Raw genomic sequence first — 13,097 nt, forward strand, 5'->3', positions numbered from 1 at the left:
GCTAAAAGGAAAAGAAGGGTGATGATTTTAGAAAAGAAAAAGGGACATTCCTGATCTGCTTCTTCAAGGTAAACCAAATAGCTTTGTATGTTGCTTAAATGGTATTAATGAATCCACAATTTCTACCATAAAGAAATGTGAAACTCTTATTATTGTCTCTTGTACACTGACATCACTTAAAAGATGCTTTATCCCTCATGACCTAAGGATGGAAAAGATAGAAATGATGTTAAACATCTGAATAAAAGATAAGAAAAAGAATAACAAAACATTTTCCATGTAAGGGATCTGTGACCATGAAAGAGGAATTTTTCAAGACATATTTTCAGACACTGACAATTTTTTTTGCCAGGAACAAGGGAAGGTTTGAGAGACTTACAGTGTACCGTGATCTGGAGACCAAATCTTATGTGACGGTGGTGCTGAAGAAAGAAATACTAGACCCTGCAACTTCTGTGTTGTATCCACTACAACTACAGAAATGGACTAAAGAAGAGGATTATGTGCCTGACAAATCTTCAGTGTTGTTGAGACCATCATGCTTTGTTCATTTCTTGAACAATCTTACTTGCTCTTTTGAAGAGCAAGAGTCAACTGATGCTAACATGAGATCAGCAAAAACAGAGAAGCTATTTCTGTTTTGTGCCAATATTTCAGGTGACTTCATAGTGAAACCATTACTACTTTACAGAAAACTATGCTAAAAGCTTCTCAAAGGCAAAAAAAAGCCAAGTTTCTGGTATACTTGCATGCAAACAGAAAAACCTGGATGATTCCTTCTCTGCTTAAAGAATGGTTTAAATAGTGCTTTCTTGTGGAAATTCAAGGCTATTTAAATGAAAAAAAAATTGAATTCAAAGTCTTGCTGATTCTTCACAGTCCTGTTGGCACCTCAGATGCATTTGCTAATGTACATTCTAATGTTAAGGTTGTCTTTATAACTAGTCTCATGTCTCAGATCCTCAGTCCCTTAGATCAGTGTTTGATCTAAGTCATTCAGGAAGACTTATGCCAAATTATTAACTTTATTGTTTAAAATCTCACAAAGGTTCCTCTGCTGAAGATGCTAATAAGATTCCTATGCTATAACTAATGCTGTAGTCTTAATAAAAGAGCCATTAGATAGTGTAGCAGAGCCTGTCATTAATGTGACCTGAGAGAAGACTTGGCTAGATATGGTAAAATATCTTTCAGCAATCCTTCTTGAAGACCAAAAAAAAAAAATCCTTGGATCAAGGAGAATCTATGAGTGTTGATGAACATTTGGTGCAGGAGCAATCATTGGCTGAAGTTCAGTCTTAACTTGTTGACACTAATCCAAGTGATGTGATGCTGCTAGAATATGATTCTCAGAAAACTTCTAGTACCCCAGAGGTGATTATCATAATTGATAATGAAAATAATTAGGAAGCTATGGAACTGAAACAGCGGGAGCAAATATTTTAGAACACGATTAAAACCTCCTCAAGAAAGTAAAGAAAATTGATCCCTTTACATGTCAAACTTTACCTCTTCAAAGCTTGTGAGATATAGCAGAGTTCTATAAAGAGATGCTACGATGCCTTCAAAAATATTACATTGGACAGAAACAATCTTCAGCAGAACTTAAATCATCCATTTGCGACAACATGGATGAACCTCGAGATAATCAAGCTAAGCAAAATAAGACAGACAGAAAAAGTTGAAAATCACACGATATCACTTGTATGTGGCATAGAAACCTAAAAGCAACAAAGGAACAGGCAAACAAGCAGAGACTCATGGACATGGACTATAGATTAATGGTTACCAGAGGATAGGGGGTGGGGGGATGGAGGAGGTAGACAGGGCAAAGGGGGTCAAATATCTGGTGACAGAAAGAAATCTAACTATGGGCGGTAAACACACAGTGTAAATATATATATGCTTTACTGTTAAAGTGTACAGATGAAACATTGGATTTCGTTAACTAATGTCGCCATAAAATATTAATTTTTAAAAAATCATCAAATAGTGCCATTTAATACCATTTCTGGACAGCTGATAAACTGCCTTCTGACAAAGCTTGAATGGTTTCATTGAACTCTATTAAAGAGGTGCTAGGAGTCTTTTTATACCATATTGGGAAGAAAGCAACCTCAGAAGGGTAGTGACCTGTGCTAGACAGCTGAAAATCTGCCTTCAGACAAAGCTCGAATTATTTAATTTGAATTCTATGCAGAAGTGCTAAAGTGTCTTCAAAAAAGACTTGAGAAGACAAAAAGAGCCAAAGTCATTAAGTCATACAACTTAATTTCACTTTCTTGATAGTGATAAAGCCAAAAGCTAGTTGCTACGATTACAGGATTGGATTTAGATGACTCCGAGAGCATGGAGAGCCATAATTTGAGCAAACAGTCCACCTCTGTTCATTGCTTCACTGTCATCCCTATTTTCCACTGCCATAAAGAATGTTAACACCTCTGGAAATCATCTCAGGATACAAATGGAAACTATGTAGAGCCTATCATTTTTACTAATTTAAGCTTTGTAAACTCTAATTCTTTTCCCATAATATATCATTGTTATTGTTTTGTTTTACTATGCAAATTATGCACACGTATTTATTAATTAATTAATTTATTAATTAATTTATTTATTTATTTATTATGGTGACATTGGTTTTTACCTTGGGGGTCATTTAGGAATCTGACCCTCATAGGTAAAGAGAGGTTGCTGTTTCTGTGCTTCTGCCTTTTGGTGACTGCTTGGGTTACACTATAATCATTATTGAAGAATGGAAAGAGCACTAGACATGAGTTCTCGAGATGTGGGTTCGAGTCCAGGTCTGCTACTGATTGTGACTTTGGGCTAGTCACTTAATTTCTCTGAACTTCAGTTTTATCACCTGTTAAATGAGGATAGTACTATGTAGCCTACTGCACAAGACATTTTTGGTAATCAAATGTAATTCTAAATATTAAAATGCTATTAAAAATAAATTTTAAAGTGCTTGATAATTGTAAGGTGTTATTAAATTTGTATCATTCTGGACCTTACAAAGAAACAACCAAAAAACTAGATTTTAGAACTCTTATTTCTTTAAGTAACTTTGTCTCTATCTAGAATTTATATGTCAATTATACAAAATTGAAAAAGAAAATTAAAATTTCCCATAATTACACAAGCCAAAGATAACTAGCTGGGTTAGTATTTTTTCCTCCTAGATTTCCTTCTTCTCATCATAGAAAAATTATTCATCAATATAAAAAAACTTGGAAAATAAAGACAAGAATATAGAAAAAGATGAAAATCAGCCATATTCACAAATCTCATAAACAATGTTAACATTTTGGTGGATTTCTTTCCAGACGTTTTTATAGCTATAAATAGACACATTTTTACATAGTTAAGATCATAATATATGCAGTTTTATATCCTCAGAGCATGGAGCCATACTTAACATTTTTATCATGAATATTTCTCCATTTTATAAAATGTTTTCATAAATATCATTTTTGATGGTATTGACTATTTTATCATATAGTGGCAACAATGGCATCATGATTTATTTAACCAATTCCTTTTGTTGGACATTTGGAGTCCTTTCCAAATTTTTGTCATAAATAATGACACAATGTCTATTTTATTAGTTAAATGACAATAATTGCTTTGGTAACAGCAGAGGAGTTTGTTTGTTTTAAGAAATCTCTAATAGCTACATTTCATTGAACAAATGGAACTTCAAGAGACAGGTAGAAACAAGTAAGAAGTAGTAGAAACAATTTCAAAGATTGAGAATCTGTCTTTGTTGGAGACTGTTCAAGGAGCTGAATCAGGGTTGTAGAGAAAATTAGGAGAGACATTCTACCACCATTTTATGATACTTCACTAAAGAAAAGTTTTCAAAATTTAGATCAGGAAAAAGACTTCCCAAACAAGTGGTTTGATTCATTTTATGTATCCTGCAAAGTGTGAGACTGATCAGATTTCTCTTTTGTTGGCTACTGGAAAGCTTGGAGCCAAATGTGTGGCCCATGCATAGTACTTGTAATGGGACTCTATGATAGGTATGTACTTTGTATTAGCTTTCTTCCAGGCTCCATTTTATATTCCTACCTTTTTTGTTTCTTTTACTTTCTTATCTACTTCAAATTTATGTTATTACATTGTATTTTGCATATTCTTATAAGCCTTCTGATATCCATTTTGGGACAAGATGGGGGAATAAATACATGAATGAAGAAATAAATACATGGAAAAATTACATGAGTAAATAAACCAATACAACAAAGACAATGAAGCAAATGAATCTGCCAGAACTCTGGAAATGGCATAGTGCCTCTAAAAATAATCAGTGTTAAGAACTTGAAGCTTGGAAGAATATGTGGGAAAGAAGCAGATGAGGCTGCATTTGGAGGTCACATATTTTGTGTGATGTCTGTGTGTTCTGAAATGTGCTTATTTGTCTTGTGCTGTGCTTGAGCATCAGGTGTGTTTCAGAGGACATGAGATGTTGTGTGAAGGGCCGTGTCTTTAGAGAGCATTCATGTGCATTTTTTTTGTGGGGAATCTAGAGATATTTGGGAACTGGTGACCCTGAGAAGGAAGAGAAAGCCCCTCTTCCTAGAATAGTATTAGGGGATAATTGGTTATAAGACACATAGGAAGTAATCTACCATTTACTGACTGATCTACCATTAGTTCCTGTGCTAAGCTGTATACCAGGCACTTTACATGTATTGTGTTTTTAAATCTTTACAACCGCTTGGTATTATCCTCGTTTTACAGATGAGGTAATTTAAGCTCAAAGCAGTTAAGTAGACAGCCTAGTGTCACATAGCAAATGATGGAAGTCAGAAGTCTCCCAAGTCTCTTGGACTCCAAACCCTATGCTTGTTCTACTCTATCACACTATCTTGCAACAGAACAAAGGGCATAGGTGGGAAATTACACTCGTAGCATCCAAAAGCCAGCAGTGGCTTGCATTTCTCCTTAATAAGATGACACTGGGCTTTGAAACTTCTTTCAATTTCAGAAAAGGGGATTTTTTTATTAACACTCAGAAGAAAAAAAAAACTTTTTTCATTTTTTTAATGATAGTGAGAAAATATTCAGGACAATAGAGATTGCTAACATTTGATTTGGGTGTTTTGTGGGTTACTTTTGGTGTGTATACTTTACAGGCTTGCATATTGCTTTAGAAAGTTGAAGCTCTAAATGAGTTTGTTCATACATGTGAAAAAGTTCTTAAAGTACCGTAAAGTTTGTTATTATTTTGCATATATGTTGTTCTAATCCCTAGAGTATGTTATGTTCTAGATATGCTACATAGCAGGAAGCATTACTGTGCAACAATTACATTAAAGAAGACTCTCAGTTATCCTTTATGGTTTTGTTAATCAAATGCTTTGGTGTCAACGCACATTACTAACTTTAATTAATGCACATAAAAAATATTTAGTGTGATAACTAGACTAAACAGTATGCAATCTTTCTTCAGTGATACTGAAGACCCTTTGGGACCTTGAAGTAGCTCAAGGTCCCATTATTGTACCAACAATGAATGGGAGTCTCAATTATTTTGGGGTTCTGTTATCAGAATGCAAGATGTCATAGAATATCTTGAATGGTGTTTATATTCTTCTTGGCTCTCCAAATGTAGCCCATACAGCTCAGCAAAGAGTGCTCTTTGGAGATCATTGCACCACCCTTTAGAAAGCCTAAAGGGCATGGCATCTTGCTTGTCCTCCAGAGTCAGTGCTATGTCCCAGGAGAAGAGCCTTCTGCACTGCTCCTTTACTCCTAGAAATCCCCTGTGGTTGAAATGGAAAGAAGGTGGGATAATGGTGAACTCTATCTACTAAGACCTGTGCTTCCACTTCAAAGCCAATAAATCAGGAAATTAGGCACAAATATGGTAGTCCACTAAAACCAGCAGTCATTTCAAGAGAAGTATGGAATGAAAGATTGGGAGATGTATACCCTAAAGGAAAGAAGTAATAGTGACAAATTGAAAGAGAAAATAATATTTGAGAGGGAGATTAGGAGATGGAGAAGATACAGGGGATGGATGAGAAGAGGGGAAGACAGAAGAGAGTTGTATCAAACATTAAAATGAAGTATCAAAAGGAGAGGCTGCTAGCCAAGGGATATGAAGTTAGTTCCCTCCTTAAAGCAAATGAGGCCCCTCTTTAATTCTTTTAAACTTGTGCCCTGTATAGTTATCCACATGATCAGATGTGTCTGGGTTAGGACATTGCCTCATATTTGTTTTTTGTTTTCAAACATTTTCCATTGAAATTGTTGCACATATGAATTGGGTGTAAATGAAAGTAGAACCAGTGTATGATTCCTGGAAGGAGATGAGCACTGAGTCAACTTCCTAATGATTTGCCAGAATGATCACTGTTGCTGAATGTTTTCGAAGATGATACCACTGAAGATGATGGTTTTCTGCATGAGTGAGTGTGGGGGTGGGCAGCATCGATCACTAGAAGGGCTCACATGGGACTATCATTTCCCTGGTCATCTTCATGGAACATCCAACCTATGAATTGGGCTTGTAGCCGCTCTTATAGAATCAGGTACCACTTTGAGTATTTTTCTATACATTAAAGGCTGTTACTTTATGGAAAGCATATATTATTTCCCATAGTCACTGAAGACTTGGCAGAAGATATGGAATTAATATTTTACCAGAGAGAAGAGAACTAGACATAAATTCCAGATAGGCTGATTGGATACTGTGAATTGCGAAGGGTGAAATTTTCTAGGTTCTCTTTTGGGTTTCTCACGGCTTTAGCAGGTTCTACCTAAAGGCAAGAGAATGGGCCTTCCCAACTATATACTTCTGGGACTTGCTTATATAATGAAAGATATAATAAGAGTAGTTCAGTTTAATCCTCTTTCTTGGCAGTTATATTTCTAAAGACTTCACTCATAGGACGGAAGTGCTGGGTTTAAAAAGTGGTTCTCCAGCAAACACAGTCACCCTGTTACTAAGTATTTTGCTAATGAGATGATGTATTTTGGATTGCAATTATAGGGATATTACTATGTTCAAAGTGCTTTCATATCTGTTACCTCCTTCAAATCTCCTATGATGGAGGCAAGGATTATCTCAAATTTATAGAGGAAGACAGAAGTTTAGAGAGATTAAATGACTTCCACAAAGTTGCCCCACTACTGATGAAAAGCAAACCTAGAATTTAGATCTCCCAACTTCTGTTCTGCTTGCCATAAAATGGGAGTTACCTAACTTGTTCTGAAAATAGGTTTTAGCCAAAGGAATGTGCAAAAATGAAATCTTTTCAGAAGCAGGTGAAACCTAACCCATTTTCTCAGTCAGCAATTATGATGGTAGTCATACCCTTATCTTTACAAGTTGTTCCTCCTGAGGCCCTCACTTGCTAGCAGAAAAAAACAGCTTTTGTAAAAGAAAAAATCATTATTTTCCCTGATTCCTGTGTTATTTTTAAGCTTTGAAATATTTTTCTATTACAAAAATATCTGATGCTTTTACAATTAATATAAGATGATATAATATATAATATGAAAGAACTGTATTAAAATAGAACATGAGAGTCACCTCTCATCCTTTCTCAGATTCATTCATAATCCAGTATTTAAAGATTTGGTTCATTTTTTCCTCATTTAATAAACACCTGTTTCCTTTTCTGCCCAGAATTAGTATATATTTTGCTCAAGATGCTAGATTTAAGCCAGAAATATATTTGCTATGTAGACTTCTTTTTAAATATTTTACCCAACTTGCACTGTCAATTTCTTTAAATACTTAGAACCAAGAATAAACTCTTTTTATGCCTAACTTTCCATTGTAATTACCACATGTACTTTGAAGTATTTCTATTGGGAAAAATACATTTGAAGGCCCACAAAATGGCATATTTCTACAAAAAAAAATAGAGTAAAACTAGAGAATTGATTTCTTCTCGTGTAAGGGAAAATGTACATTTCATGAATCCAGGAGGTAATAAATTTCTGGGACTCCCTTCTCATAATATGCCCCCAAACAGAATATTTGTAACTGTTCTCAGATAGTTATTTTCACCCAAGTATAAGGCTTCAGAAAGCTTCCTTCTAGGGGATTATGATACAGTGTGCTCTCTGACCCACATGTAAGAGGATGGAGCAAGTACATAATTCACTTTTCTGGTAGTTAAGTAGACATTAAGACATTTTAATTGTTAAAGGCCACAAGGGCAGCATTTTTTAAAAGATTGTTGTGAGGCATTGACTAGCAACCTATTAGTGAATTAGAAAAATTAATGAACCACTGAAAGTACCTGTCACCCTACTAAAGAATGATCAAATCACTAAGGGTCCTCAACTGGGAAAAGTGAAGGTTGCCACCCATAGGAGGTGCATGGCCCTTTAACAATATTTCTATATCCTTACAACATGGCTTTTCCAAAGCAAAGCTCAGGAATATTGAGATGAAAAACAAGCATTTTAGTATAATGGATCTCCAACTCAGCTATCCTCACTGCTCCTAGCAGAAATGGCCCCTATATCTACACAAGTTGTTTGGCTTCAGGAACACAGTACAATACAGATTGCACCTAGGCAGAGAGAGTGGGATAAAGTAAGGAGGAGATGGAGAAGGGCTTCTAATGTTAAGCTACAGGTTGTGGGGCAAGTGTACCTCCCAGGAAAACTCCAACCTCAGAAACTCTAGTACAAGCCTTCTAACAAAATATTTTATTAGAGCTCCTTTTATCTCAAAGGACTTCATGGAAGATCACAGGATAGAGACATATGTGCAACCAACCAGTGGATAAATATGAGCTGCATGCTGAATTTGAGCACAGATCTAGTTTATTAGCTATCTCAGTAAACATCAGATACAACAAAATTGGATGTTAACATAGGCTTACCTGGAACATATTTTATTAAGTTTATTCAGAAAAGATTTGTGCCTGCTTCTTATGTGCCTAGCTCTAAGCTTAGTGTTGTGGGGAATACTAGATATAAGACAAGGTTCCCTGTCCTCAGATAATTTTCAATCTCTTAACAGAAATCAGACATACACACAGTTTAAAAGAAGTGCCTAGTAGGTGATCTTAGAGGCAACAGCTACAGTGGCAGAGAACTCTTGCTCATCTCACCCCCACCATTCATTTTTCTTCTTAGCCTGTGTGAAATAACCATTTTGAAGCCTGCTGCTACCATGTCATGTGTGCCTAGCAGCACATAGCTACCTGACTCGTCTTCCAGAAAACATCTTTTCTATCATATCAACCATCTGCTCAAAAAACTTTCCCAGTACATTCTTTATTACTGTCTCCAAATGCATCTTCCTTCCTGATGTCCAAGGCCATACCCTATCTATTCACCCTATCTTCTTCTTCGTCAATATGCTATATATATATTTCTACTTCCAATTTTTGCTTCTCCTGTTTCTTCTACTTTAGATACCTTACTCTTTCCTGCTCATCCATTCTTTATGACCCATCTCTTTAGTCTCACCTCAACCAGTAAGCCCTCACTGTCCAACACAGACTTCTATGATCTTTTTTTTTTTCTTGACATGCTACAGCATTTATACTCTGTTCTTCAAAATTAGCACCCAATTGTCTTTGGTGGTATCAATTACTATCTCATTTGCTCAGCTTATTCCCCCAATTAAATTGCAAGTTTGGAATATTAAGTTCCTCATGAGTTATCCAGCATAATCTGTCAGTACACTGATCTTCAATTCTATATTACTTGTTAACTGACCCACTTATTGATTTAAAGGAAAGGAAGCTGGAACAGTTGCAGGAGGGAGTTGGTTGTTAGAGCCAGAGTTGTGAAATGCTTGCTGCTTAGAACTAGCCAGCTTATGGGCTTTTCTCTTTGAAAAAACTATTTCTGAACTTAAAAAGTGCTTTATATAATATTTTGATTTTTAGCTTTCTGAATTAATGTGGCTTTAAATGTCACTTTTTTAATGCCATATACCATAACCAAAGCCATTAATGTGGCTTTAAATGTCACTTTTTTTATGCCATATACCATAACCAAAAAACAATGTTTTCCGTTTTTTTTGTTTTTTTTTTTCAAAAATAATTATTGTTCTGTGCTTTCAGGCTAAATTTATATAGGAAAGCATTTCTCTATGTCTGCCCTCTGTTATTCCTTTTCATTTCCTGCATGCTCTGTTTTCAAGAAGCTAGAAAGTGTTCTGAAAAATAATTCTGAACATGACAATATGACATCCAATGAAAGGCCCAACCAAACTCTCAGGAATTTTAGGGGAAGATGACAAGTGGAACTCCTACAATAAGGAAGACTCAGCTGACAATTTTCTAAAATGCTTTCAGAAGGCAAGCATAGCCCCATCCAGGGATTTCAGCTGGAGGAGATTTGGTCATTTTGCTGTACCTTGAACCTTGCCCATCTGTGTTGCCCATATATGGTTTTGAACCCAAAGTGGCAACTAGGAAGAGGTGTGCCTGAATGAGTCATCACCACTGTTGCGGAATAATAGCAACAATGCCACCAGCAACTTTAACAACTACTCTAAAACATATCCTCTCACCCTCAGCCTTCTTGCGGAACCTGTCTCTTCATCTGTGAACACATGATGGCAAATAGGCATGGCCTGTCTCCATATATTGGATCTCATTTCATATAATGAAGGACAATCATTCATTCATTTGTTTACTTGCTTATTCATTAAATACTTCTTGAATCAGGTACTTTGCTAAATAGGAGGGGCAGAGGTGGATAAGTCCCACTTCCTGCCTTTAAGAATTAGATGGCCTAGTTAGGGACATAGACAAGTTTAGAGTTTAGTGCAGTAAGTATAATATAGAAATGAGCACTGAGGAGGCATCTATTCAAGACTGAGGAGATGGGCACTTAGGGGAGGCTTCCTGAAGGAGATGACCACTGAATTGAGGTGAGTCTTAATGAAGGAATAGAGCTATTCATGTAACGGATAGGTGGCATTTCAGATAGAAGGAGCAACATTATAAAGGCAGTAGGCATGACACACTCTTAGATGAGGTTCTATGAGTACAACTACAAGTAGTCCAGAATAACTAGTGCATGGAGTAAGAGAGGAAAACGAGTGTGAGATGGAGCTGTGGAAGTAATTGGGGACTGAATCCTAGAGGGCTTATTTATGTCATGCTAAGTGCTTTGAATCTGATTCTGAAGGCAATAGAAAAACATTGAAATAGAGAAACGATAACAGATTTGTGTGCCAAAATATCACTCTAGCCACAGGAGAAGAATGGATTTGGGGGTGGGGTAGTGGAAGGAGACAAGTCTGGCTGTTTTCAAATGATAATGGCCTGGCCTCAGAGCCAATATCAATACAAATAGGAGAGTACAGTACAGTGGGAATATTTAGGAAGAAGAATTAATAGAACTAGGCAACTAATCAGAAGGTGGGAGAAGCTATCGGAGGGTGAGATAGGGAACTCAAGGAGTTGTAGCTTCTTTTAGGTGGGAAAAGGCAATGGAGAATTGTTTTACTTTTGAATGCCTATGAGGCATCCAAATAAAGGTGTTAATTGGGCAGTTAACTCCAGGGGGTCAGGGTACAGCAGAGAGGTCAGGGCTGGAAATACATATGGGGAGTCACTAGTGTAATGGTGATTGAAACCATGCAATTAGATGATGTGACCTAAAGGAGAGGTGTGATGATAAGAAGAGATGAGGACCTAGGTCAGCTCCTGGGGAATACTATTTAAGGAGTCAATGGAAAACTCAGAAATGTAGAGATAGACTAGATAAGTGTTATGTGAAAGAAGACAGGGAGGGGTTAGTTCCATGAAGTTTGTGGTCCACAATGTCAGTTTTGACAAAGATCAACAGTGGTAAGGACTGAAAAGTGACCATTTTGAAGGAGAAGATTAATTTGTGATCTCAGGGACTCATTGCAGTGATTCAAGGAGTAAGGGCTAAGGAAGTCTAGACTGCCTTTTCAAGAAGTTTAAGCTAAAAAAATAACTGAGCGACTATAGCAGCTAGAGAAAGATGCAAGGTGGCAGAGGGTTTTAACTTTTAAGGACACAAAGATCTCCGCATGTCTTTTAAACCAAATAGGAAGTTTCAGTAGAGAAGGGAAGATTAAAGATATAAGGAGAAATAGGAGATAACTGATGAAGTGAGACCCCCGGTAAAGTGAGAGGGACTGGGATCTAGAGCTCCTGTGGAGGGATAAACCTTAGGCAAGGAAGGGACACTGCTTCCAGTGAGATGTGGGAGGAGAAGATGTTACTGATGGAGATACATGCATAGGAGTGGGAGAGGAAGTAAAGTCAAGAGTTCCAAACTGATGGCTTCCATTTTCCTCATTCAAGTAGGAGGAATTTTATACGCTGAAAGAAAAGGAGGAGATGATAAAGTAGAAGTTTGAGTAGAGTGGTAAAATTCTGGAATATTCAGTAAGAGGAGTCGGAAAGGAAGCCGGCAAGGGGCAAGAAGAATATTGCCAAGCACAACTGATGACTCTCTGGTCTGTGAGCACCAATCTGCATAGCTGTATGATTTTTTTTCCCCAACGACTCTCAGTAGCCTCAATATAGAAGTGAAGGTTTTATGGTTAGTTTCTGTCAGGGTAAAGTTTTGCAAGACAATTGCAAAAGAAGATCAAAGAGTGAGTTTCCAGGGCAGTAGCTTAAGAGCAATTTAAATGATGGGCCGTAAAGTCTGGGCCAGGAGGAAGCTGAGAAATTGGCTAAAAATGGAGAGGATCAGGAACTGGAGGTTTTGTTGAGATCAAAGAACAGTTAAAATAGGAATAAGGGCTTGAAAGTGAGAAGCCTAGCAGGATAAGAGGCTGGGCTCAGAGATAACAGGTTGACTGTTTCAGAGAAAGGATCATTCTGGATAATGAAAAGGCCTGGGGTAGCTGCGATTCTCCACTCTATCTGCACATCAACTATGGAGCTTAAAAAATTATTTGTCCAGGTCCCATACCCAGAAATCCTGACATAGTAGGTTCTGGGTGGGCCCTAGACATTGGTATTTCATGGAACTCTACAAGTCATTCTGATGTGCAGCCCTGGATGGGAACCACTCGTTTTAAAGGAGGCCATGGGAATTAATGTATTACAGAAGTAGAAGGAAGGTTAAGTTCATTAGAGTTGAGGAAGGCCAAGGAGTTGAAAGGATGTGGA

General features: G+C 36.9%; 1 protein-coding gene across 1 annotated transcript in view; it reads left to right on the forward strand.

Annotated features, from left to right (window-relative positions):
- Positions 1-13,097, forward strand: part of PAK3 (p21 (RAC1) activated kinase 3) — a 289,996-nt gene that overhangs the window by 178,494 nt on the left and 98,405 nt on the right. The window lies entirely within an intron of this gene.

The sequence above is a fragment of the Pteropus alecto genome, unplaced genomic scaffold (genome assembly GCF_000325575.1).
Source record: "Pteropus alecto unplaced genomic scaffold, ASM32557v1 scaffold107, whole genome shotgun sequence".
NCBI classification, from domain to species: domain Eukaryota; kingdom Metazoa; phylum Chordata; class Mammalia; order Chiroptera; family Pteropodidae; genus Pteropus; species Pteropus alecto.